Source organism: Mobula hypostoma, chromosome 4 (assembly GCF_963921235.1).
Source record: "Mobula hypostoma chromosome 4, sMobHyp1.1, whole genome shotgun sequence".
NCBI lineage: Eukaryota > Metazoa > Chordata > Chondrichthyes > Myliobatiformes > Myliobatidae > Mobula > Mobula hypostoma.
This window is the reverse complement of record NC_086100.1, coordinates 128,656,122-128,683,542: the sequence shown is the minus strand read 5'-3', so window position 1 is coordinate 128,683,542 and position 27,421 is coordinate 128,656,122. Positions and strand designations below refer to the sequence as shown.

General features: G+C 43.2%; 1 long non-coding RNA gene across 1 annotated transcript; it reads right to left on the bottom strand.

Annotated features, from left to right (window-relative positions):
- Nucleotides 1–2,680: 2,680 nt before the first annotated feature.
- On the bottom strand, nt 2,681–26,984 carry LOC134345602 (uncharacterized). The gene is made up of 4 exons (XR_010017734.1): nt 26,814–26,984; nt 14,904–15,039; nt 11,996–12,098; nt 2,681–9,356 (listed from the first exon to the last, which is right to left on the bottom strand). It is a non-coding gene; the product is annotated as an uncharacterized LOC134345602 (long non-coding RNA).
- Between the last annotated feature and the right edge of the window lie 437 nt (nt 26,985–27,421).

Here is a 27,421-nt window from a genome sequence, read left to right as displayed (position 1 = left end):
ACCGCTTCCAGGGTCTCGTTACCTCGGGTGTCGTGTGTGTCGCCTTAGCGAACCTGTCCCTTTTTATCCCCCTGCTGGGGTATCGCCTGTCCATCACTTCAAACAGTTCAGGGTTCAAAGGGGGAGCCGCTCCAGACAGCTCTCTACACATCTCCAGGTGCTGTTTCATTGCGTCCCTTATCTCTCTCTTGAAGACAGGTGGCAGACCCACTGCTGGTCACACAGGACAGCTAACATCTTATCTATGTGTATTCTCGTCACACATGTTATGCCTACTCTGTACTGTGGCCAATAAACAACAGATTTTACAACTTATGTCAGTGACAATAAACCTGATTCTGATTCTGATTCTGTTCTTCATTGTCCATAAGGCTGTTGGAAGGTCTATAGTATGAGTCCACCAGAGTAATTGCATCTTTCTTATTTTTGTGTTCTACCCATGCAGTCTAAGCAAATGAACCTCTTTTATATCCTCTCTGAATGCAACTATGATATTATCCCTGTCTTATAGCACAAATTCACCACCACACCATTTTACCCCCTCTCTATTTTTTCTAGAACATTGAAATCCTGAAATATTGAGCAAGCGGTCCTGTCGCTTTCTCAACCAGTCACTGCAAAGGACCTCTCCCTCCTTTCTACTTGTGCCATTGTTACCGATGTGCGCCACACCCTCTGGATGCCCATACTCCTCCTTGAGAATACTCTGCAACCATTTAGAGGCATCCTTGATCTTGGCACTGGGGAAACAACGTACCATCCTGCAATTCCTTCTACAGTCACAGAAACTCCTATCAGTCCCCCTCACAATAACTGTCGTTCTACTGTCCCCCAGCGTTTCACATTGCTGAAAGAAATAGCCACCGGGGTATCCCACACTTGCTCCCTCTACCTTTCAAATGACATTTTTAAAAATCATTAAAAAAAGCAGTATTGCCTTGACTGGTTTGTTGACTTGGAATCTTACCAAAAAGTACACTTTACACACCTATAATTCCAGTCCAGTGTCATCCAGGCTCAATAAAACATCCTTTTTTAATTTTAAAAAAAGGTAGCTATATTGGTTCTAAATAATACTTGCATTAAATGCATCTTCATTCTATTTTACTTACAAATTCATGATTAGGCAACTTCAGTAATGATTGTCCCCTAACTGTGTTGGGCCATTAATTATTCTAGAACGTACTGTGAAGGGATATGATTCCTCTGGGATGGATTTTTTGGGGTAATGCAGACAATTCTCCACAGCTCAGCATGGACATGTACATTTTGAACTTCTTATCAAGTGTTTGCCAGGGTTTATATGGTTGCATCCCAATGTTGTTGCACAAGGGGCTCCTTGGTAAGTAAACAGACTATGTTGATGACTTGAACAGAAGGGTTCAGTCACTTTCAAATTAGGATAATTTCACTGCATACCTTCTGCCTGTGAGTGTGGATGCCAGAAGATCATTCCAACTCTTGTAATTAACCACTTTGACCAATTAAACAAATAATTACAGACCATTTCAATGCAATCATTTCATTGATGGCATAAAGCTATCAGAATTTAAAAGGTAATGGGGCAAGGCATCAGCACGGGTGATGCCAACAGGCTTGATAAACTGATTAAAAATGTTGGCTCTGTTATAAGAGTCAAACTGGACGCACTGGAGGCTGTGGTAGAACCAAGGACCCTACAGAAAATCCTGGCAATTCTGGACAATGTTTCTCACCCTCTGCATGCCACCCTAGCAGAACAGAGGAGCAACTGCGCTGCTCTAAAGAACGCTATAGGAGGTCATTCTTACCCTCGGCCATTAGGCTCTATAATGAGTCAACCGATAGCCGGGGAAGTGATGACCCCCTCCTGTTAGACTGTTTGAGGTAACTTTTTTTTTATTCTTTCCTACTTCTCTTCTAGTATTTGTATATCTGTGCATTTGTAATGCTGTAACAGTGTAATTTCCTTTGGGATCAATAAGGTATCTGTCTATCTATCTCGATATACAAATAAACCAATATTAAACATTAAAACACAATAAACTCGCTGATAAGAATATTTCAAAAGTGTATAAATCCTTTTGCAAATTAACAAATACTTACTGCTGTAGAAGTGAAGCATGTAATTAATTAGCATTTAGAAAGTACAGACATTACAAATGCACAGATTGATCAAATAGTTACATTAGGGATAGGGAGCAGTGTGTCACAGTCAGAGGACATTTAGTTAATCTAGAAAGCAATGATATGAGAAAGAACCATTCTCCAAATTACTTTAAGATATAACGAACTATCATAATCAGCCTTGAAATTTAAAGGGGCAGCTCTGTAAACAAAGATTCTGACCCACAAGATAAAGAAGGTAAACACGAGGAATTCTGCAGATGCTGGAAATTCAAGCAACATGCATCAAAGTTGCTGGTGAACGCAGCAGGCCAGGCAGCATCTCTAGGAAGAGGTACAGTCGATGTTTCAGGCCGAGACCCTTCGTCAGGACTAACTGAAAGAAGAGCTAGTAAGAGATCCTCTCATATCCCTTTTGTCAATCACCTGTCCAGCTCTTGGCTCCATCCCTCCCCCTCCTGTCTTCTCCTATCATTTTGGATCTCCCCCTCCCCCTCCCCCTCCCACTTTCAAATTCCTTACTCACTCTTCCTTCAGTTAGTCCTGACGAAGGGTCTCGGCCCGAAATGTCGACTGTACCTCTTCCTGGAGATGCCGCCTGACCTGCTGCATTCGCCAGCAACTTTGAGATAAAGAAGATGATCGTTTACAACAGGAAGCAATTCAACTCAAGTGATTTGGAAAGAGACCACTGTAATTACAAAGTAATAGCTGGTTCCTCAAGCTCTGGATGTTCAAACTTGTTCAATAATTGGGCAAAGCAAGAGTCACATAACTATGAGGCATTCTGGTATGGGTTACCAAAAAAAGCAGGGGAACAAACGGAGCCCTAGTGGGACTGGGATAAAGTTGACCAAGTTATAACACAACAGTGTGAAATGCACCAGATGGCTGACACAGCCATCGATACAGGGAAACAATAGACAAATGGGCCAGGGATTTGAACACCAGACATGGAAGAGCAAAGGCATTTGGCACCATTGAAGTAGGCATTAGAACTAGATACCTTGAGGTTAAGGTATCTTTCACCATTGAACCACAGATAGGGGAAGCAATAGACAAATTGGACCCACGTTTCCAATTCATGCATGGTCCATGGGAGGTTCTGGACTGGTTACTTTATCATTTATGCAGATCAGACTTTGTTATGATCACATTTGTTGGTTGTCAATCACGTGTCTGCTTTGTCATTGTATTTGAGTATAACTCAATATCCGCTACGCGCTCAGTTGAGTTGACTAAAGACATGCTACATTTAGGATGACAGTCTCTTAATGGCTTTTCATCCATAGCAAGTAAATGTGGATTTGTTTAGAGAAGGTTGTCTTCAATGTGATTAAATTCGAGGATGTAACAAGGAAGGCTGATGAGAAAAGTGAATTTTGATGTTTCAGCAAAGGCTCTAGATAGAAACAGAAGAGATTGGGCCGATGCCGAAAATCTTGAGAAACACACAGAAAATGCTGGAGGAAATCAGCAGGTTAGGTTGCGCTTATGGAGGGGAATAAGCAGTTAATAATTTGGGCCTAGACCCTTCATCAGGATGACTTGCTGAGTTCCTCCAGCATTTTGTGTGTTTTACGAGATAGAAAACTGGTCATGAACGTAAAAGCTTGGCAGACCCTGTGACTGAAAGCAAAGTCCAACATTGAGTGTATTCAGGATCGAATCGTGTTCATTATTTCCAGTGTCATTATCAAGGCTCAGTACAGGTTCCCTTAGTTTTACTAGTGTATATCAATATATTGGGCAATCACGGTGGGCATGATTAACAAGCTTCCAGGTGGTTTAAAGGTACAAGTGTTGTTGAGAAGATGTAAGTTGAGGATGGCAGGAAGTTATTAATGAACAGGTATTCAATCTGAAAAGATGTGAAGTAAGGCACTTGGAAAGGGTGAAGAAAGCAAATACTAGAACATTGAGAGAGCAAAGGTTCATTAGAGTGCATGTCCATAGACCTCTGAAACAGCAGGACATGTAGATGAGATGGTTCAGAAGACGGGCACACCTCAACGATGTGTACTTAGCACACTGCTCTACTTCATCTTCATGCATGACTCTGCAGCTAGACACAGACCAAATGCCATTTATAACTTCACCAGTGACATAGCTGTTGTTGGCAACATTTCCGATAGTGACGAGGAGGTGTTCAGATGTGAGATACATCAGCTGGCTGAGTGGTGTTGCAAAAGCAACCTTGCACTCAGCATCACCAAGACCAAGGATTTGATTGTGGATTTCTGGAGGAGAGAACACACACTAGTCCTCATCAGGGGACCAGCAGTGGAAAGGGTAAGTAGTTTTAAGTTCCTGGGTATCAACATCCCTGAAGACCTATCCCAGGCCCAACATATTAATGCAATGATGAAGAAGGCACACCAGCACCTGTATTTCATTAGGATTTTGACGAGAGTTAGTACGTCACCAAAGACTCCAGCAAATTTCTACAGATGTAGTGTGGAGAGCTTTCTGACTGGTTGCTTCGACATCTGGCATGTACAGGATTAGAAAACGCTGCAGAGGGTTGTCAGCTCAGCTGGCTCTATCACGGGCACCAGCCTCCCCACCATCAAGGAGATCTTCAAAAGGCAACGCCCGAAGCAGGCGGCATCTGTCGTTAAGGACCACCCACCACTCAGGACACGTTCTCTTCTCATTGCTGCTGTCAGAGACGAGGCACAAGAGCCTCTGGACTCACTCAGTGTTTTAGGAATGGCTTCTTCCCCTCTACCATTAGATTTCTGCACAGACAATGAACTCATGAAGACTACCTCACTAATTTCACTCTCTTTTTGCACCATTTATTTAATTTCTTAATGTATGTTTCTTATTGTATTTAATGTACTGCACTGTACTGCTATGAGAAAACAACATGTTACATGACATATGTCATGAACCGGAAGGGGACTAACATCCTAGAGGGAAGATTTGCTAGAACAGCACAGGGTGGGGGTGGGGTGTTAAACTAGAGTTGGAGGAGGATGGGAACCAGAGTGCCAGAATAATTGACTGTGACTCCCACACCATAGAAGGACTAGATAGGATAAAGTTTGTCAAATGTGTTCAGGAAAGCTTTCTTAATTATTACATATGAGTCCCAGCAATGGAGTGTGCAATACTTGATCTGCTATTAGGGAATGAGACAGGGCAGGTGACAGAACTTTGTGCAGGCAGGCATTTTGCATCTGGTGATCACACTGCCATTAGTTTCAAAGGAAGTCTGCAAAAAGGATCTTGCGAGTGTGAATTAGAGCAGGCTGTTTCCTGGCAAGATGTTCTTGGGAGGTTTTCAAAAGTCAATTTTGAGAGTACTAAGCTTATATGTGCCTGTCAGAATGAAAGGTGAAGATAACAGATTTGGGGAACCTTGCTTTTTAAGAGATAATGAGGCTCAGGATAAGAAAAAAGAGGAGGTGCATTGCCTCATTATAGGCAGGTAGGAACAAATGAGGTGCTTATTAAGTATAAGAAATGCAAGGGAACACTTAAGAAAGAAATCAGGAGGACTAAAAGAAGGCATGAGGTTGCCTTAGCAGACAAGATGAAGGAGAATCCCAAGGCTTCTACAGACAAGTTAAGACCAAAAGGACTGCAAGGGACAAAATTGATCCTCTGGAATATCAGAATTGGTCCTCTATGTGCGGAGCTAAAAAGGATGGGAGAGATCTTAAATGCCTTTTTTTTTTGCATCTGTATTTACTCAGGAGATGGACACAGAGTCTACAGAAGGGAGGCCAAACATCATCAACTTCATAGACTCTACAGGTTACAGAGGAGATGCTGTTTGCTGTCTTGAGGCAAATCAGGGTGGATAAATCCCCAGGGCCTGATAAGGTGTTGCCTTGGACCCTGCAGAAGGCAAGTGTGGAAACTGCCGGGTGCCAGCAGAGATATTTATATCATCCTTAGCGACAGCTGGGGTGCCAGAGGATTGGAGGATAGACAATGCTGTTCTGCAGTTTAAGAAAGGGCTCTAAAAAGCCAGCACATTATAGGCCAGGGAGCCTGACATCAGTGGTGGGCAAGTTATTGGAAGGCGTTCTAAGGGACTGGATATATGAGTATTTGGATAGACAGGGACTGATTAAGAATAGTCAGCATAGCTTTGTGCATGGTAGGTCAAGTCTAACCAATCTTATAGAGTTTTTCGAGCAAGTTACCAGGAAAATTGATGAAGGCAAAGCAGTGGATGTTGTCTGCATGGAGCTCAATGCAGACAAGTGCGAGGTGTTGCACTATGGTAGGACCACCCTGGGTAGGTCTTTACACAGTGAATGATAAGGCACTGAGGAGTGCAGTCAAGCAAAGAGATCTGGGAATGCAGGTCCAAAATTCAAGTTGCTAGGGGTTCATAAAGAAAGCATTTGCTGTTTTGGCCTTCATAAATCCAAGTATTGAGTGCAGGAGATGGCAGGTTATGTTGAAGTTGTATAAGACATTGGTGATGCCTAATTTGGAGTATTGTGTGCAGTTTTGGTCAACTACCTACAGGAAAAATGTAAATAAGGTTGAAAGAGTTCAGAGAATATTTACAGGGATGTTGATGGGTCTGAAGGATGTGGGTTAGAAGGAAAGATTGAATAGATTAGGACTTTATTCCTTGGAACATAAAAGATTGAGGGGAGATTTGATAATGGTGAAAATTATGAGGGGTATAGATAGGGTAAATGCAAGCAGGCTTTTTCCACTGAGGTTGGGTGGGATGACAACTAGAGGTCATGGGTTAGAGCTAAAATGTGAAAAGACTGAAGGAGTATAGAAAAAATTCACAAGGATGTTACTGCGTCTGGAGGACCTGAGTTATATGGAAGGATTGAATAGGTTAGGACTCTATTCCTTGGAATGTAGAAGATTGAGAGGAGATCTGATTGAGGTATACAAAATTATGAGGCGTATAGATAGGGTAAATGCAAGCAGGCATTTTCCACTGAGGTCACAGTTAGGAGTGAAAGGTGAAACATTTAAGGGAAGATGAGAGGAAACTTCTTCACTCAGAGAGTTGTGAGAGTGTGGATCAAGCTGCCAGCGCAAGTCGTGCATGTGAGCTTGATTTCAACATTTAAGAGAGGTTTGGATAGGTACATGGATGGTAGGGGTATGGAGGGCTATGGTACCAGTGCAGCACAATGGGAGCAGGCAGTTTAAATGGATCGGCATAGACTAGATGGGCTGAAGGGCCTGCTTTTGTGCTGTATTTTTCCATAACTCTATGTCAATGATACTAATTCTGATTCTAGTTCTGACACTGCTACTGGCTTGGTACTCTGCCACAAAGTACAGATGTTTGGTGCTGGGGTCGGAACTCACACAGGCAAATACCCCACTGTTCTTTAACCTGCTGTGATCCTCTGCCCTCATCACCACTGGACCTCGCCTGTGATGGAGGCACAATGTGGAGTGAGTCTAGTGCCAGCTGGAGGGAGGAGGTGAATGCCAGGGTGAGCTTGGCACACTGGCCAGCACAGTCCCGTTGGATGAGGTGGGCACTGCCCCTCTCTGCACACCCAGGGACTTCTCCACAGCCACAAGTGCAAGAGCAGTCACTGCCGCTGAGCCACCGAGGAACTGCTAGGGCGGGGAGAACTGTGCAGCCAAACAAAGTGAAGGGAATGCAACAAAATTCACCACCGTCCTGTGGGAGGTGATGGGAGATACCACGGAAGACGGGTGGTCCATCGACACATGGAGCATATTCGCCAGCTCCCAGCAGTGGCCCACACTCACAGTGATAGCCAGGTGGAGCCCCAAGCCCCCATCTCAATGCTGAGCAGACGCACCATGCGTCCCAGCCCTCGCGACCTCTGGGGCTCACTCCACACTGAACCATAGGGTGATCAGATCACTTCAACTGTTTTGTTGTGACAAGATCTGCCAGCAGGAGCTGGAGCCTCAACCAGATCTCTGGCACAGCATAAGCTTAGAAGTGCATTTCTGTTATAATGCCAGAGTGACCCCTTCTATCTCTGGAACCATTAGGACTATAATTCCCAGGAAACAGACTGAGCTGTCTATGTGGAGTTCGCATTTTCTCCCTAGGTTTCCACCAAGTGTACAAGTTTCCCTCACATAGCCCAAAGACTGAATAGGTTAGAACTTTATTCACTCGAATATAGAAGATGGAGGGCAGATTTGATAGAGATATACAAAATTATGAGTGGTGTAGATAGGGTAAATGCAATTTGGCTTTTTACACCGAGGTTGGGTGAGACTACAACTAGAGGTCATGGGTAAAGGGTGAAAGGTAAAATGTTTAAAGGGAACTTGAGGGGAAAGTTACTTACTCAGAGATTGGTGAGAGTGTGGAAAGTGCAAGTGGTGGATGTGATTTCGATTTCAATGTTTAAGTGAAGTTTGGATAGGTACATGGTGGGAGGGGTATGGAGGGCTATGGTCCTGGTGTAGATTAATAGGACTCGACAGTTTAAATGGTTCAGCATGGACCGGATGGGCTCAAAGACCTGTTTTTGCGCTGTACATTTCTATGACTGAGTGGCGGGTTACTTCCCTTTAGTAACGGGACATAGAACATAAGAACTGGGAAGTGGCGTAAAAACTGGTTTACATCTAGAATGCTGCACATAGTTGTGGTCCCATCTAACAAAGTTATTTCTTATAGAGACTTGCATAAAAGCTGGGAATAGAGAAGTTTAGCTGCGAGGAAAGACTGGCCGGGACTAGCATTGTTTTGTTTGGGAATCAAGGAAGATTTACATGAAGTGACCAAGCTAATGTAGAGAGGGAAGCACTTAACCAGGATGGTGGTAGCCAGACGTGGTTAGATTCGTAACCCTCTTTGCATTCATAATGGTTTTACATGTGACGGTAAACTGTTGTAACTTTCAAGATTACAAATCAAAATCTGGGAAGTGTAACTGGGCTGGAATGCTGCCTCTCATTTAGCTGGCACTTCTGAATCATAAATGGCTATGATTCCTTTGATCTTGGTTAACTGATTAGGAATGATACAACCAATCTGCTGCTTGCTCATAATCTAATTAACATTATACTGAAAATGGTTTAATTAAGTATAACAAAGACACTATTCAGATATGAATGCGATAATATTGTCGAATAGACTTCATCTGAAAGTGAGTCAATCCAGTCTTCCTTTGGCTGATGAAGACAGGAGCACGATTATGATAAAGGTGAAGGCTGTGATCTTCTAGTCCTTGTGCGGGAGGTAAGCGAGGGTGACCTGCTGATTGGTACCAGTCTATGTTGTCGCACTTTTCCTGGGTCACCTTCACATTCTGAAAGCAGATCAGTTTTATAAAATGAGAATCAAAACATTAATTCATCAGCACAGAAGTATTTTAGAACAAGGAATAACGAAACAGGAATTTTTCCTATAATCCAGTAGATGTTGTTCCACTCTGCGCCTTGTTGACCAACAGGCATCAACCTTGCCAGTTCTTTAGCATGTGTCTATATTTAACGAGGCCGAGTTGCTAGCTCGACGTTCAGCCAGCACAAATGGAGAGCGTGCAAGGAACCTGCCAGATTCAAACCCAGGATCACTCACCTTGAAGTCCGGTACAGGTGCCACTACACCACTGTTCAGTAGATATTAGCTGGTGCATATGCCACCTTATGTTCTACTTTAAGCAGGTTAGTTAATGATTGTCCTAAAAGAGCATAAAGGGGACACTCAGACAAATATATCATCAGTACATTACTTCAGGAAATACACTCCTAAAGGAATGGGAGTTACAAACAGGCCTACGAACAGTAGCCAGGATGTGGGCTAAAAATCACAACGGGAGATAAAAAAGGTATGTAACAAGGGCAATGTTATGATAGTCAGGGAGGATTTCAGTGTGCAGGTATATTGGGAAAATCAGGTTGGTGCTGGATCCAAAGGAAGAGAACTTGTAGAGTGCCTGCAAGATAAGTCGCTCCATTCTTTAAGAAGGCAGAAGAAAGGAAACTATAGGTTAGTTATCCTAACTTCAATAGTTAGGAAGATGTTGGAGTCCATCATTAAGGACGAAGTTTTGGGGTACTTGGAGGCCAAAGGTAAAATAAGCTGAAGTCAACACAGTTTCCTTAAGGGGAAGTCTTGCCATCTTGCCTATTGGAACTCTTGAGGATAGACAAATGAGAGTCAGTGGATGTTGTTTACTTGGATTTTCAGAAGGCCTTTGACAAAGTGCCACAAAAGGCTCCTAAGTAAGATAGGAGTTCATGTTATTACAGGAAACATACTAGCATGGATAAAAGATTGGCGGTCTGGCAGGAGGCAAAGAGTGAGAATAAAGAGAGCCTTTTCTGGTTGGCTTCCAGTGTCCAGTGACATTCCGCAGGTATCGGTGTTGGGATCTCTTCTTTTCACATTATATATCAATTTGGATGACAATATTGATGGCTTTGTCCCCGGATTTGCAGACAATACCAAAATGGGTGGAGGGACAGGTAGCGTTGAGAATGCAGTGAGTCTGCAGGAAGATCTAGACAGATTAGGAAGTGGCAGATGAAATACTGTGTTGAGAAGTGTATGGTCATGCACTTCGGTAGAAGGAATTAAGATGTAGACTATTTTTTAAATGGGGAGAAAATTCAAAAATCAGAGGTGCGAAGGATCATTGGAGTCCTTGTGCAGAATTCCCTAAAGGTTAACTTGTAGGTAAGGAAGGTAAATGTAATGTTAGCACTTATTTCAAGAGGACTAGAATACAGCAAGGTTGTAATGCTGAGGCTTTATAAGGCATTGGTCAGTCTGCACTGGAATATAGTGAGCAGCTTCGGCCCTGTGTCTGAGAAAAGATGTGCTGGTATTGAAGAAGGTCCAGAGGATGTTCATGAGAGTGATTCCAGGAATGAAAGGGTTAATGAATTGGGAACATTTGAAGGCTCTGGGCCTGTACTTGCTGGAATTTAGAAGAATGAAGAGGGATGTCATTGGAGCCTATTGAATATTGAAAGGCCTAGACAGAGTGGATATGGAGATGATGTTTCCTATAGTGGATGAGTCTAGGACCAGAGGGCACAGCTTCAGAATAGAGGGACATCCATTTTGAACAGAGATGAGGAGGAACTTCTTTAGCCAGAAAGTAGTGAATCTTCAGAATTCATTGGCACAGAGAGCTGTGGAGGCTAAGTCATTGAGTATATTTAAAGCAGAGGTTGGTGGGTTTTTGATTAGTCGGAGTGTCAAAGGTTATAGGGAGAAGGCAGGAGAATGGGGTTGAGAGGGATAATAAATCAGCCATACTGGAATAGCAGAGCAGACTCACTGGCCCGAATGACTTAATTCTGCTCCTACATCTATCTTATGGTCTTATGGTCTTGGACCATCACAAAATAAAAACATAGGGAAAGGCTTTGGGGATTTTGCTTGATTTTTATGTTAATTTATTCTTTGAAATAAACTTTATCAAGTGAGTTTCTGCCGGGCACCAAAAAACAAAGGTAAGGGGGTACAACGATACAGCCATTAGTGGAGCTGCTGCACAGCTCTGGCGACTTGGGTTCAATCCTGACACGGGAACTATCTGTCCAGAGTTTGCAAATTCTCCCCGTGTTGGATTACTCCTACATATTCATGATTAGTGGACAGAACCAGGTAAGATAGTAATGTTTAAGAGGCATTTGGGCAGGTGCATGAACAGGCGGGATATGGATCCTGTGGATAATGGACAGATGAGATCAGGTAGACCGGTACGATTGGAATAGACATCATGGGTTGAAGGGCCTGTTTCTGAGCCAAAATGTTCGATATTCCATGCCCATAGGAGAAGGAGACTGCTCTCCCCACATCATCAGCTTGTTAGACAGTTTATGCTTTGTCAGCTTCACCACCAGTGGAAATTTAAAGAGGGAAGTATGAAGGAGGAATGAAGTATGAAGGTGTGAACAGAGAGCAGAGAGCAAACATGAAATGAAAACTTACTCAGGAAATTCTTCAATTGTTTCTTAAAATTATATCAATCAATTTCTTCACCCAATTGGCTTCAGGGTCCAGACAAACTTGCCTATCATTGTTGAGTGTGACTCTGAAAAAACATGGTAAAATTAATTCAATCATTTTGATATCTAATTAGCTGTATAACAAACTTACAGTACCTCTTAAGTTTTCCTTGCCCTTTATTTGGTGCCTTATCAGACTTTAATCAGATCAGCTTGAAGAGGTTTCTGCCTAACTACTATCAACACATCAGCGGCAATTCCAGAGGAATCAACACACTCAACCACTGCTCTACCACTGTCAGGAACACCTACCACTCCATCCCTCGCCCGCAGTTTGTTCAACCTGACCACCTGGCTGTGCTGTGTACAGAGACGGAACAGCACAGCGCCAGGGAAAAGAGCCACGAAGAGCTGGGCAACAGAAGCGAAAGAGCAAATTTGGGATTGCTTGGAGTCGGTGGATGAGATCATGTTCAAGGATTCATCAGCAGGCCTGAATAAATATGCCACAGCTGTAACTGACTCTATAAGGGTGTAAATCTCTGAATGTGTATCCAAAGAACCATTCCAAGTCTTCCCCAATCATAATCCCTGGATGATTCAGGAGATTAGTAATCTGCTGATCGATTTACGTCTGGCTATCCAGCTGTGCAAAGCAATTTCAAACAAAACTGGAATCCTATTTGGATGTTCAACAGCTGTGGTAGGCTTGCACAATATAACGTCCAACATAATTGGAAATGACTAGCTCAATGTCTTCTATGCATGCTTTAATAGAGAGAACAATGACACACTCACACGCAACCCCCATTTCCATGTGACCCTCTTAGGTCAGTCTCTGACCCTAATGTCCAGGTATTCTGCAAGAGAATGAATCCACAAAAGGCGTCTGGTCCAGACCACGTACCTGACCAAGGAGTAAAGGTCCTTGTAGACCAACCAGATGGAGTATTTATAGATATATTCAACCTCATTCTTCTGTGCTCTGAGGTTCTCAACTGCTTCAAAAAGGCATGGTGAGCACAGTGGCCTCCCTCTATAACCACCAGTATAGTGCTTAGATCAAATGCTTTGAGAAGTTGGCTATGGTGCAAATCAGCTCAACAGAGATGAGCTGGATCCTCTCCAGTTTGCCTACTGCCACAACAAGTCAACAGTGGATGTGATTTCTCTGACTCTTCACTCTGCTCCAGACTATCTGGACAACAGGAACTCATACGTCAGGATGTTGTTCAACAACCGTAGTTTAGCACTCCACTCCAAACCCGCCATCAAGCTGCAAGATCTGGGCTTCCATTCCTCCCTTTGCATCTAGATCTTTGACTTCTTCATCAGCAGACCTCAAAAGTCAGTGTGGATTGGTAACAACATCTCCTCCTCGCTGATCATCAACACAGGCGCACATCAACTCTCAAGCTCACGTGGGGCTAAGCACAGCTCCAATGCCCTCTTCAGATTTACCGCTGAAACTACTGTTCGAGGAATCACAGGGGGTGATGAGTCAACTTACAGGAGCAAGGTAAGACACCAGATTGAGTAGTGTCGCAGCAACAATCTTCCACTTAACATCAGTAAAACCAAAGAACTGATTGTTGAGTTCAGGAAAGGGTAGGAGGGAGAACATGTGCCCCTCTACATTGGAGAATCTGTGGTGGAGAGAGTCAGCGGCTTCAAATTCCTGGGCATTAAAGTATTCAATGACCTGTTGTAGGCCCAGCACATAGATGCAATGATAAAGAAAGCATGCCAGTGTCTTTACTTTCTGAGGAGGCTTAGGGAGTTTGGATTGTCAGCAAACTCTTCAACAAATTTGGATGTATTGTTGAAAGAACCCTGACTGCTTGAGTCATGGTCTGCTACAGCAGATTAAACGCACGAGAATGTAAGGAGCTGAGGGAAGTAGTGGGCTCTGCCCAGTACATCACAGGTACATCCTTCACACCACCGGCAGCTGCCTCAAGAAGGCAACATCCATCATCAGAGAACCCTACCATCCAGGCCTTATAGCTACCATCAGGCAGGAGATACAGGAGCCTGAAGTCCCACACCACTTGGTTCAAGAACAGCTACTTCCCTACAACCATTCAGTTCGTGAACCATCTGGCAAAACCCTACACTTTAGCACTTCGATCACTTTGCTCTTTTTGTTTTAATTATAGCTTTTACCTTGTAAAACATGGACGATTTATGTCTGATTTATGTTTTCCTTGCGAATCCTGCTTTTATGATGCTATATGCCCGTGTTGTTGCTTTAAGTTTTTCATTGCACCTGTACAATTATGTATAAATTCAACTCTACTCAACCTAATACAAAGTAATTTACTTGCGATTTCAGCCATAGAATTAGTAGGTGAGGAAGGGAGGAAGAGCAGAAAATGTTGGAATTATTCAGCAGGTTGGCTACAACTCTGGGGGAGAGAAAGTGTCAGTATTTCAGATCAAGTGACAGTGGAGCTGAGCATTGCTCTTTTCTCTGTTCAAGCAGATGCAGCATTTTTTCTTCCAATTTCAGAATTCCAGAACCAGCAGTGTTTTGCTTGTGTAAGAGTAGAGATGGAATTTGCCTGCATTTTATATTATATAACCAAGGCACTAACACAATGGTCCACCATTTCAGTACCAGCCGGTTCATGTCTCAGCTCAGCCATGTAAAGATCTCCATCCGTGCCGCAATTCACATTCACAACATCAGCAATCCCAGCGGACATGACCAAGTCTCACACTTGGCTTCAAACAGTTCAGATACTATCTCCCGTTTCCCTGACTGTTTCCTTTCGTTGAATCATTCCCCACTCCTCCCTCAACAACCAAGAATACATTTAATATATCCAATGGGTGAAGGCAAAACTGGTATTTTATAAATGTCACAATGGTTTATCAATAAGACTTACATTACTTCTACTATTGCACAATGAGGACCCTTTGGAATAATATCAATATCCTTCATAGTCTTTGGATGAATGAAGTTAGAGGTGTAGCTGATGCAACGGCAATAAAGCTCCTCTGGACCCTCTCTGAGAAATGTGTCTACAAAGAAATATTACAAAACCTTAATCATTGTAGTAAATATACTGATTTCACATCTTTGTCTATTTATTAGATTTTTTGAGGACAGGGCTGAGAATTTATTGCGGGTAGCCTTGTACTTTATATCAATCTCACAAGCACTGTGCACAGCACCTGATTATCTGCTCATTAGTAGATAAAGATAAACAGCCCATGGAAACTCTTAATCAGTTGCTATGAATCAGAGTGGTCTTATGACCAGAATGTGCTTTATAATGCAGTTTGTACAAGAATTAATCAATTTCAGGCAGTAATCTGGAGCCAGCAGACAGACAACATTTGTCATGAGTCTAGGACTGATATACAATCATAATCCTTCCAAGAATAGCCTATAGAGTTTGTCATTACTGGAATCTGGAGAAGAAAACAAATTGCTGGAAGCTCTCAGTGTCTGAATCAGCATAGATGGAGACAATGGGATAGTGCTCCCTTCACTTCCAACCTTAGCACCATCCAGGGACCCAAGCAGCCGTTCCCAGTGAGGCAAAAGTTCACATGCACTTTCTCCGCTCATATCTACAGCATTTGATGCTCTTTGAAGTCCAAGTTCAAGTTTACTGCCTTTCAGCCAAATACATATATACAGCTAAATGAAACAACATTCCTCTGGGACCAAGAGGACAACGCAGGACATATATCACACACTGTACATAAAATAACATTGACAGATAAAATGTATTCTGTAGAAGTACAAGTTGACATACAGTGCATAGTTAAATATGCAGCATTATTACTGCTGCTGGTGCTGTCATGAGTAATGTGTACAGGGTGGTAGCAGGGTGTTCGGAAATCTCAGAGACCGGGGGGGGGGGGGGGCGGGGGTGAAACTGTCACTCAGCCTAATAGTCTTTGTTCTGATATTGACTGATGGTAGGAGGTCGAAGAGAAAATTTCATATGGATGGGAGTGGTCTTTGATAATGCTGAGGGCTCTGAGGACACAGCAATTCTGGTGTATGTTTTGGATGAAGGGAGAGTGACCCAGATGACTCTCTCAGCAAACCTCACAATCCGTTGCAGGGTCTTGCGGTCAGATGCCTTGCAATTGCCATACCAGATGGTGATACAGCTGGTCAATTCACTCTTGACAGTGTCCTGGTAGAATGCGGTAATAGTTTGAGGGTCAGGAGCCTCGCTCACTTTAATCTCCTCAGCAAGTGGAGGCCTGCTGTGCTTACTGTACTCATTCTACAGCCACAATTGTGTGGCTCGGACAGTTCAAATACCACTTATAAATTTTCTGACAACACAACTATTACATAGAAACATAGAAAATAGGTGCAGGAGTAGGCCATTCGGCCCTTCGAGCCTGCACCGCCATTTATTATGATCATGGCTGATCATCCAACTCAGAACCCCGCCCCAGCCTTCCCTCCATACCCCCTGATCCCCGTAGCCACAAGGGCCATATCTAACTCCCTCTTAAATATAGCCAATGAACTGGCCTCAACTGTTTCCTGTGGCAGAGAATTCCACAGATTCACCACTCTCTGTGTGAAGAAGTTTTTCCTAATCTCGGTCCTAAAAGGCTTCCCCTTTATCCTCAAACTGTGACCCCTCGTTCTGGACTTCCCCAACATCGGGAACAATCTTCCTGCATCTAGCCTGTCCAATCCCTTTAGGATTTTATACATTTCAATCAGATCCCCCCTCAATCTTCTAAATTCCAATGAGTACAAGCCCAGTTCATCCAGTCTTTCTTCATATGAAAGTCCTGCCATCCCAGGAATCAATCTGGTGAACCTTCTTTGTACTCCCTCTATGGCAAGGATGTCTTTCCTCAGATTAGGGGACCAAAACTGCACACAATACTCCAGGTGTGGTCTCACCAAGGCCTTGTACAATTGCAGTAGTACCTCCCTGCTCCTGTACTCGATTCCTCTCGCTATAAATGCCAGCATACCATTCGCCTTTTTCACCGCCTGCTGTACCTGCATGCCCACTTTCAATGACTGGTGTATAATGACACCCAGGTCTCGTTGCGCCTCCCCTTTTCCTAATCAGCCACCATTCAGATAATAATCTGTTTTCCTATTTTTGCCACCAAAGTGGATAACTTCACATTTATCCACATTAAATTGCATCTGCCATGAATTTGCCCACTCACTCAACCTATCCAAGTCACTCTGCATCCTCTTAGCATCCTCCTCACAGCTAACACTGCCACCCAGCTTCGTGTCATCTGCAAACTTGGAGATGCTGCATTTAATTCCCTCATCCAAGTTATTAATATATATTGTAAACAACTGGGGTCCCAGCACTGAGCCTTGCGGTACCCCACTAGTCACTGCCTGCCATTCTGAAAAGGTCCCGTTTATTCCCACCCTTTGCTTCCTGTCTGCTAACCAATTCTCCATCCACATCAATACCTTACCCCCAATACCGTGTGCTTTAAGTTTGCACACTAATCTCCTGTGTGGGACCTTGTCAAAAGCCTTTTGAAAATCCAAATATACCACATCCACTGGTTCTCCCCTATCCACTCTACTAGTTACATCCTCAAAAAATTCTATGAGATTCGTCAGACATGATTTTCCTTTCACAAATCCATGCTGACTTTGTCTGATGATTTCACAGCTTTCCAAATGTGCTGTTATCACATCTTTGATAACTGACTCCAGCAGTTTCCCCACCACCGACGTTAGGCTAACCGGTCTATAATTCCCCGGTTTCTCTCTCCCTCCTTTTTTAAAAAGTGGGGTTACATTAGCCACCCTCCAATCCGCAGGAACTAGTCCAGAATCTAACGAGTTTTGAAAAATTATCACTAATGCATCCACTATTTCTTGGGCTACTTCCTTAAGCACTCTAGGATGCAGACCATCTGGCCCTGGGGATTTATCTGCCTTTAATCCCTTCAATTTACCCAACACCACTTCCCTACTAACATGTATTTCGCTCAGTTCCTCCATCTCACTGGACCCTCTGTCCCCTACTATTTCTGGAAGATTATTTATGTCCTCCTTAGTGAAGACAGAACCAAAGTAATTATTCAATTGGTCTGCCATGTCCTTGCTCCCCATAATCAATTCACCTGTTTCTGTCTGTAGGGGACCTACATTTGTCTTTACCAGTCTTTTCCTTTTTACATATCTATAAAAGCTTTTACAGTCAGTTTTTATGTTCTCTGCCAGTTTTCTCTCATAATCTTTTTTCCCCTTCCTAATTAAGCCCTTTGTCCTCCTCTGCTGAACTCTGAATTTCTCCCAGTCCTCAGGTGAGCCACTTTTTCTGGCTAATTTGTATGCTACTTCTTTGGAATTGATACTATCCCTAATTTCTCTTGTCAGCCATGGGTGCACTACCTTCCTTGATTTATTCTTTTGCCAAACTGGGATGAACAATTGTTGTAGTTTATCCATGCAACCTTTAAATGCTTGCCATTGCATATCCACCGTCAATCCTTTAAGTGTCATTTGCCAGTCTATCTTAGCTAATTCACGTCTCATACCTTCAAAGTTACCCTTCTTTAAGTTCAGAACCTTTGTGCAGAGGTGAGATGGATCAGCTGGTTGAGTGGCATTTCAGCAACCAGTTTGCATTCAGTGTCAGTAAGGCCAAGGAGTTAATTGTGGAGCTCAGAAAGGGTGAGTCGAGGGAACATCTCACTGAGGGTTCAACAGTGGGAAGGGTGAGCAGTTTTAAGTTCCTGGTGGGTCAAAAACTCTGAAGATCTATCCTGGGCATAACATATTGCTGCAATTACAAAGAAGGCACAGCAGTGACTATATTTGATTCAGCATTTGAGGAGAATTGATATGTCACCAATGACACTTGCAGATTGCTTCAGATGAACCATGGAAAACATTCTGACTGGTTACACCACTGTCTGGTATGGTGAGGCCTCTGCACAGGATCGGAGTAAGCCGCAAAAAGTTGTAAACATGGGCACAAGTCCCTCCAGCATTGAAGACATCTTCAAAAGGCAATGCCTACAGAAGGACCCCATCACCCAGGACATGTCCTCTTCTCATTGCTGCCATCAAGGGGGAGGCACAGGAGCCTGAATCCACACACCTAACATTTCAGGAACAGCCTCTTCCCATCTGCCATCAGATTTATTTATTTGTTTATTTATTTTTACATTGTGGAGTAGGCACATCTGGCTCTTCGAGATGTGCCGCGCCAACAACCTCACACCCACAATTAACCCAAAGTAATTGCAATGATCAACTAGCTCTGTGGTTAGGCACTCCTCAAATGCCATCTATAAATTTGCAACAAAATAACTTTTGTTGGCAGAATTTCAGGTGGCAATGAGAGGGCATACGGGAGTGAGATACATCAGCTGGTTGAGTGGTGTCGCTGCAACAGCCTTTCACTCAACATCTGTAACACCAAAGAACTGATGTGGACTTCAGAAAGGGTAAGATGAGGGAACACACACCAGTTCTTATGCAGGAATCAGTGTTGGAAAGAGTGAGCAATTCTTGGGTGTCAACGTCTCTGAGGATCTGTCCTGAGTGTAACATATCGATGCAGCTACAAAGAAGGCACAACAGGGGCTATATTTCATTAGGAGTTTGAGGATACAGGTTTCCCCCGCCATCCGAAGGTAGAGCATTCCTATGAAACGGTTCGTAAGCCGGAATGTCGTAAAGTGAAGAAGTAATTACCATTTATTTATATGGGAAAAATTTGTGAACGTTCGCAGACCCAAAAATAACCTACCAAATCATGCCAAATAACACATAAAACCTAAAATAACAGTAACATATAGTAAAAGCAGGAATGATATGATTAATACACAGCCTATATAAAGTAGAAATACTTTTCTACAATCATTCCTGCACTGTTCTCCGTAGTGAAAATCTCATGCAAGTGCTCTTGGCGGAAACACTCTCTCCAGTAACCCTTAAGCTATGAAGCTGCCAAATCATACGAAAATAACATATAAAAATACACAGCCTATATAAAGTAGAAATAATGTATGTACAGTGTAGTATCACTTACCGGAATCGGGAAGATAGCGAGCACACTGATGATGGTGTGTTAGGCTGAGTCGGCGGAGGTTGGGGTGGTGCAGTGGCCCCCAACTTCCGGACCGCGTACCGATACCGATCCACGAAGAATGCAGCCGTACAGCGGTAGCCGGTACGCACCCAGCACATCATTAAGAAAAAAGCCAAAATAAACAAGCTAATTAATTAGGTGCCGCTCAGCACGTAAATGTCGGCCCAGATCAGAGGCGACGCAATCGGCAATCACCTCTGATCTGAGCCGACATTTACGTGCTGGGCGGCACCTAATTAATTAGCTTGTTTATTTCAGCTTTTTTTTCTGAAAGATGAGCTAGGTGCATCCCAGTTACCGCTGCACCACTGCATTCTTCACAGCAATGTATCGGTCTGTGGCCCGGAGGTTGGGGTGGTGGGACACTGGGGTGTCATCTCATCGTTGTCTGTTTCCATCAGGGCAGGCAGGTCATCTTCTTCTATGTCTGCCTGCCTCGATGTTGAAGGCCGAGGTTTGTCGTCTGCTGTGGCTGATGCGGAAGGCTTGAAAAACGACAGTATGCTTGACTGCTTAGCCTCGCGCATTTTTCTATCATACAGTTCTTTGTAAACACTCAATCCATCCTGCAAATATGCCCTAAACCTACGTGCCCTTTCAAAATTAAAGTCGTACTTTTCTGTAATCATTGCAGCGAAAATCTCACGCAGTTGCTTCACGTTCAGTTCCTGGACAACTTCACTTTCGGTCCGTTCGCTACTGCATTCGGTTTCAATTGTTATCTTTTCCTCTTCCAATTGCATCAGCTCTTCATCTATCAGTTCTTGGTGATGGGATGCCAAAACCTCTTTAACATCATCTTCATCAACTTCCACAAGCCAAACTCACTTTGTCCTTACTTCGTTCACTACGAAAGAAACGCTTAATTATGTCTAGTTTTATGCTAAGTGTCACACCCTTACGAGCTCTTTTAGGCTTTTCCGATACCTGAGAACTCATCTTGCTAACGGATGCTCAAAATAAATCGACATAAAGCACAGATCCTCACAGGCACGTGTTTAAGCAGTGCCGGCTAGAATGCAGTTCCGGGGGAGGGGCTTGGCTGCTCGGGGTGCACTGCCTTTTTTCGTTACAGTGAAAACACCTTCTGTTAGTGAAAACAGGTAACTAATGTAGATCTTTCGTAACAGCGAGGTGCCGTAAAGTGAACATTGGAAAAGCGGAGGACACCTGCATTCGGTTTATTGCCAAAGGCACTCACAAATTTCTACAGATGGAGAATATTTGAAGTGGCTGCATCACTATCAGTTATTGGTGGGGGAGGGGGGTGGCTACTGCGCAGCATTGAAAGAAGCTGCAGAAAATTGTGAACTCAGTCAGCCTCTTCATGGGCACCAGCACCCATAGCATCCAGGACGTGTTCAGAGAGTGATGCTTCAAAAAGTTGACATCTAGTATTAAGGACCACCATCACCCAGGACGTGTCCTCTTGTCATTGTTACTGTCAGGGAGGAGGTACAGGAGCCTGAAGATGCACATCCAGCAGTTCAGGTACAGCTTCTTCCCCTCTGCCATCCAACTTCTGAATGGACATTGAACCCATGGACACTACCTCAGCACCTTCTTTTGCGCTACTTATTTAATTCAACTGTTATATATGATGATGGCGGCATTGACTGCCTTGAAGGACAATGGAAAAGTGGCACTGGAGTGACCTCTCCAGGCCACAAGCCTGGGTGTTGAATGCCCAGAGATCTTGGGATGCCCAGTCGTCAAGAACCCCACCCCCACCCCTTAGCCTCTCCGGTGCAGACCAAAGGAAAGCGAAGCGATACGATTGGCACCAGCTTGGCTGCAGGAGCTGCTGGAAGGATGTTCAGTGATGTCCAGCTGCCTTAGGGGCTCCACTCCGGGTTTGCTGCCTGGGTTTAGTCCCGTAGCCTTCGTCTCTCCAGAGTCTGCCTACAATGCTGTGGGGCAATCTACCCACGCTGGGGATCTATTATAGACTGTATATATACTTATGGTAACGCACACGGTTCTTTTCTGTTATTATGTATTGCATTGTACTGCTGCTGCAAAGACAACAAATATCACAACATATGCCAGTGAAATTAAACCTGATTCTGATAACCTACCTGATACATTTTGGGAAAGTGGGAGGAAGCCAGGACATCTGAGGAAGGCCCATGCCTTCCATGGGGTGTTCATAAGATAGTCCTTACAGAAGGGCACCAGAACTGAACTCCAGACTCTGGAATGCCCAAGCTGTAATAACGTCCATACTTCCTGAATGGACAACGAACCCATGAATACCACCTCAGTTTTTATTTCCCTTTCCTTTTGCACTACGCATTTAATCCCTCACATTGCCTGGTCTGCTATATGCTTCCTATTTTCTCTCTGTGCAGTTGTCAATATCCCTCAATATCAACGGTTCCTGGCACTTGTTACACTTGGCTTTCACCTTTACAAGAACCTTCTGCACTGAATTCTCAACAATTTTCCTTTGAGTACCTCTCATTGTGCAGGTCGATATAAAACATCTCTTTGGCCCACGATGTAGTGCTGACATTTCAACCATTTCCAGTCATTCTAACCTTTCCCTCCTACACAGACTATAACCCTCCCTTTTCTAACGTATGTAATGCCCTGGTTCATAATGTTACTGTTATGCTGTAGAGATTTCATTCAGCAGTTCTGTAAGAGCAGTCTGTTCTGCTTTCAGCCTGTTTGGGTTATTGTTGAAGACAAGGGATGATGTGAAATGTGTGCCATCCAACTAGCATGGAGGGAGGCCTTTTTTTGGTAAGGTTGGTCTTGGGGTTTTTTTTGGTTTGGTGGGAGATGAAGAGAGAAGACACTGGGGAGAACCGGTCGTAGGGTACGACCCAGTGAGAGACCGGTTTGTTGGAGATGGATTGCGAGCGATGGTTGGAAGTTGATGTGTGTTTTCACGTGGACCGATCGCCCAGCGTGTGAGTGATGGAGAAGTTCAAGATGAGATCCAACTTGTGCACATTTGACTGTTTAATTAAAGTGGGCCCTTTTCTTTTTGTTTTCCTTTACTAACCCTTTAGTTAAGTTAAGATTCATCAATATAATTCCTTTAATCGCATGCAGTGTACTGTCTGATATCTCATGGCACTAATTTGTAACAGGATAGCAAATTACACAGAATCACACAACCTGGAGTCTGGGGTGGGAGAGCCGTCTGAGTCACATGGGTTTGGTGGGACCGGAGAGTGTTTTCCCTAGACTTACGCAGCCAAGGGAACCAGGGGGTTTCACATATATGTACCAAGTGTATCAAAGAGTGTCTAAGTGTGCTAATGTATCAATCTCTATTATTACCACAGCTCTGCATTCTAGGCACTCATCATTCTCTGTGTAGAAGACTCCCTCTGACAGTTCCCCTAAACTTTCCAACCCTCACCTTAAACCAGGTGTCCTCTGGTATTGATCATTGTTGACCTGGGAAAAGGGTGCTGGCTATCCACTCTATCTATGCCTTCCATAATCTTATACACCTTTAACAAATCACTGCTCCTCCTCCTCTGCTCCAAAGAGAAAAGCCCTAGCTCATTCAACGTTTCCTCATTAGACGTATTCTCCAAATCCAGACGGTGTTCTAGTAAAACTTCTCTGCACCATTTCCAAAGCTTTCAACTCCTTCTTATTAATGAGACAAACAGAACTGAATGCAATATTCCAAGTGTGGCCCAACCAGAATTTTAAAGGCCTTCCTAACCACCCTACGAACATCTGTGGATAATTCAATGTATCAATGGACTTGGACCCCAAGTTCCCTCTGTTCCTTCACACTGCTATGAATCCTCACAATAACCTTGTGTTCTGCTTTCAAGTTCAATCTTCCAAAGTGAACTACATCTGCTAATTCTCAGCCCAGCTCTGCATCATGTCAATGTCCCATTATGACCGACAGCAACCTTCTACACTATCCACAACACCGCAACCTTCATGTAATCTGAAAGTTTACTAACCTACCCTTCCACTTCCTCTTCCTCATCAAGTCATTTTTTAATCAAAGTCACAAGGAGCAGGGGTCCCAGGACAGATCCCTGCAGAACAACACGAGTTACCAGCCTCCAGGCAGAATACTCTCCACCTTGTTGGATCTGGTGATGTTGAACCGAGATTGTTTGGAATTCAAAAATGAGGCATGAAACTTGGTGCTAATTGCCATTTAATTGTTGAATGAACACAGAACGAACAAATAAATGACAAAGGAAAAGAAGTTGTGGCTGTCTCATATTCAAATTTGAGATAAATTAAATTTCCGTGATAAAAATTAACTATAAAATAATCAGATAAAAGTGGTGTGGCACCTGCTGCAGAAAAATACAGAATCACCCATTGTACAATTGCTGTAAGATTTATTGAATTGAATTACATGTATATGCTATAGGTGATCATATAAAAATACAAGTAAGCATAGGAACATTAAACTACAAGGAAACACTAGAAAATAAAAAATGTACACCCTAATCCAACCTCTACCACACTATCAGTCTTGTGAACTCCTGTTCCGAATCCACACAGCCAGGTTTCCATGAATCCCATGCCTCGTGACTTTCTGAATGAGCTTCCCATGGGAAACCCAGTCAAATGCCTTACTTAAAACCTACATACACCACATCCACTGCTCTACCTTTATCAACTTGTTCAGTTAATTCCTTGACAAAACAACCTTCCCCTCACAATACCACACTGACAATCCCTAATAAGACTATGTTTCTCCAAATGTGTAAATCCCGTCCCTGAGAATCATCTCTATTCATTCTCCCACTGCTGAAGTAAGACACATTGGTCTATAATTCCCAGGGTTATCCCTATTACCTCTTCTGAACAAATGAACAACATCTGCCATTCTCCAATCTTCTGGTGCCATTCCTGGGGCTAGAGAGGACACAAAAATCAGTGCCGCAGAAATCTCTTCCTTTGTTTCCAGTAAAAATCTGGGATGTATCCTGTCCTGCCCAGGTACGTATCTATCCTAATGTTTTTCAGAAGCTCCAACGATGCTTTTTTCTTAATTTTGACACACTCCAGCACATTAGCCTGTTCTATGCTGACTTCACATTCATCAATGTCTGTCTCACTGGTGAATGCTGAAGCAAAGTATTCAATTAGGACCTCCCTTACCTCTTGTTGTATCAGGCACATCTCCCCTTTACCCTGAATGGTCCTACCCTCACTCTAGTCATCCTTCTGTTCCTCACATACATGTAGCATGCTTTGGGTTTTCAAAATTCAAAGTTCAAAGTAAATGTATCATTAAAGTACATGCACACCGCTGAGATTCATTTTCTTGTGGGCATATTCAATAAATCATAGAATAATAACCATAACAGACAGCACCAACTTGGGCATTCAACAGGTGTGAAAAATACAAGAAGCTGTGCAAATACAAAAAAAGAAACAATAATAATAAACAAATAAGCAATAAATATCAAGCACATGAGATGAAGAATTGTTGAAAGTGAGTCCTTTGGGTGTGAAAACACTTCAATGATGGGGCAAATGAAGTTGAAATTAGTTAACAACACACACAAAAGTTGCTAGTGTACGCAGCAGGCCAGGCAACATCTCTAGGAAGAGGTACAGTCGACGTTTCAGGCCGAGACCCTTCGTTAGGACTAACTGAAGGAAGAGCTAGTAAGAGATTTGAAAGTGGGAGGGGGAGGGGGAGATCCAAAATGATAGGAGAAGACAGGAGGGGGAGGGATGGAGCCAAGAGCTGGACAGTTGATTGGCAAAAGGGATATGAGAGGATCATGGGATGGGAGGCCTAGGGAGAAAGAAAAGGGGGAGGGGGAAGCTCAGAGGATTGGCAAGGGGTATAGTGAGAAGGACCGAGGGAGAAAAAAGAGAGAGAGAAAAAGAATGTGTGTATATAAATAAATAAATAAATAACGGATGGGGTACGAGGGGGAGGTGGGGCATCAGCGGAAGTTTGAGAAGTCAATGTTGATCTTGCCGGCTCCAACACCCCAGTGCCCGTGCCATTGAAATTAGTTATCCTCTTTGGTTCTTAAATAGGTGCTCCCAGACTACCTTTGCTAAATCTTGTCCTAATTTACTGAAATTGACCTTTTACTTCAGACCTTCTTCCTTGGACCATTTCCGTCTTTCTCCATAACCACTTTAAATGTATGGAGTTATCGTTACTATCTTCAAGCTGACACTCTCGCCACCTGACCTGTTCCTTTCCTGAAGACAAAGTTCAGCAAACCTCCTTTTCTCATTGCTCAATCTATGTACTGCAACAAAAAGCTCTCCTGGACACACTTCAAAAATTCTGTCCCCTCTGACCCTTTTGTGGGAATGCATCCCCCGTGAGATATGGGATATTGAAATTCACTCGTATAACAACCCTATTTTTTAAATCATATTTCTCTGCTATTTGTCTATGTACCAGTTCCTCTACTTCCTGTTTTCAGTAATACACCCTCAACGAAGAGCCAACTTCCATTATGTTCCGAATCTCTAACAATGTAGCCTTGTTTGAGGAAACATCTTGGATGTTCTCCCACAAAACTGAGGTAATGCATTCCTTGCCATGTCTTCTTTTACGGATCTTCAGTCTCACCTGAAATTTCAGTACCAGGAAAAACTGATCAGCCAGCCTTGCCCCTCTCTCGACCATCTCTCAAGTTTGAAAACAATATCACAGTCCTAGAGATTCATTGAAGTTTTGAATAGTAGGTAAAAAAATAATAACAAACCTGATGTACACCCCATTAATGACTGAGTTCTTACCTTGTGTGGACGACAGGTGGAGCCCAAACAGGACAAGAATAATAAAAGCAGCTTTAGCAAACATACTGCTTTAGTTTTGTGATTTCTTTTCAATCAACTCACTGTCTTACTACTGCAAACTTCCTTTATTTCCTCACTGTAAAAACATGTTATTTAAAACTAACATTCTCGGTCTGTAAACAAGGAATTAGGCAAACTTAAAAACAAGGTCAACAAACATGAAGTTCGTTGCTGGTAGGTCAATGACAAGTTTATGAGTTGTAGCTAATGTGTAAACTAATCTGCTCTAATTTTCATTTCATGTCAGCTTCTCCACTTTGTAAGCAGAGGTGAAAATACAAATCATTTAAACAGAATAAAGCTACAAAATGTTGCCATACAAAGGGGTCGGTGGTGGGGTAGTGGGGGTGAAGATACAGAAAACACTACATATTAATATCCAACCAGATTAATGAAATATTAACTTTTATTACAATCTCTGTCCCTGGCACTAGGGAGGCAACATACAATCTAGGTATCTCTATCGAGCCCACAGAACCTCGTCTCTGTTCCTCTGACTAGGGAATCTCCTATCAACACTTCAGTCCTCTTCACCTCTCTGTTCTTCA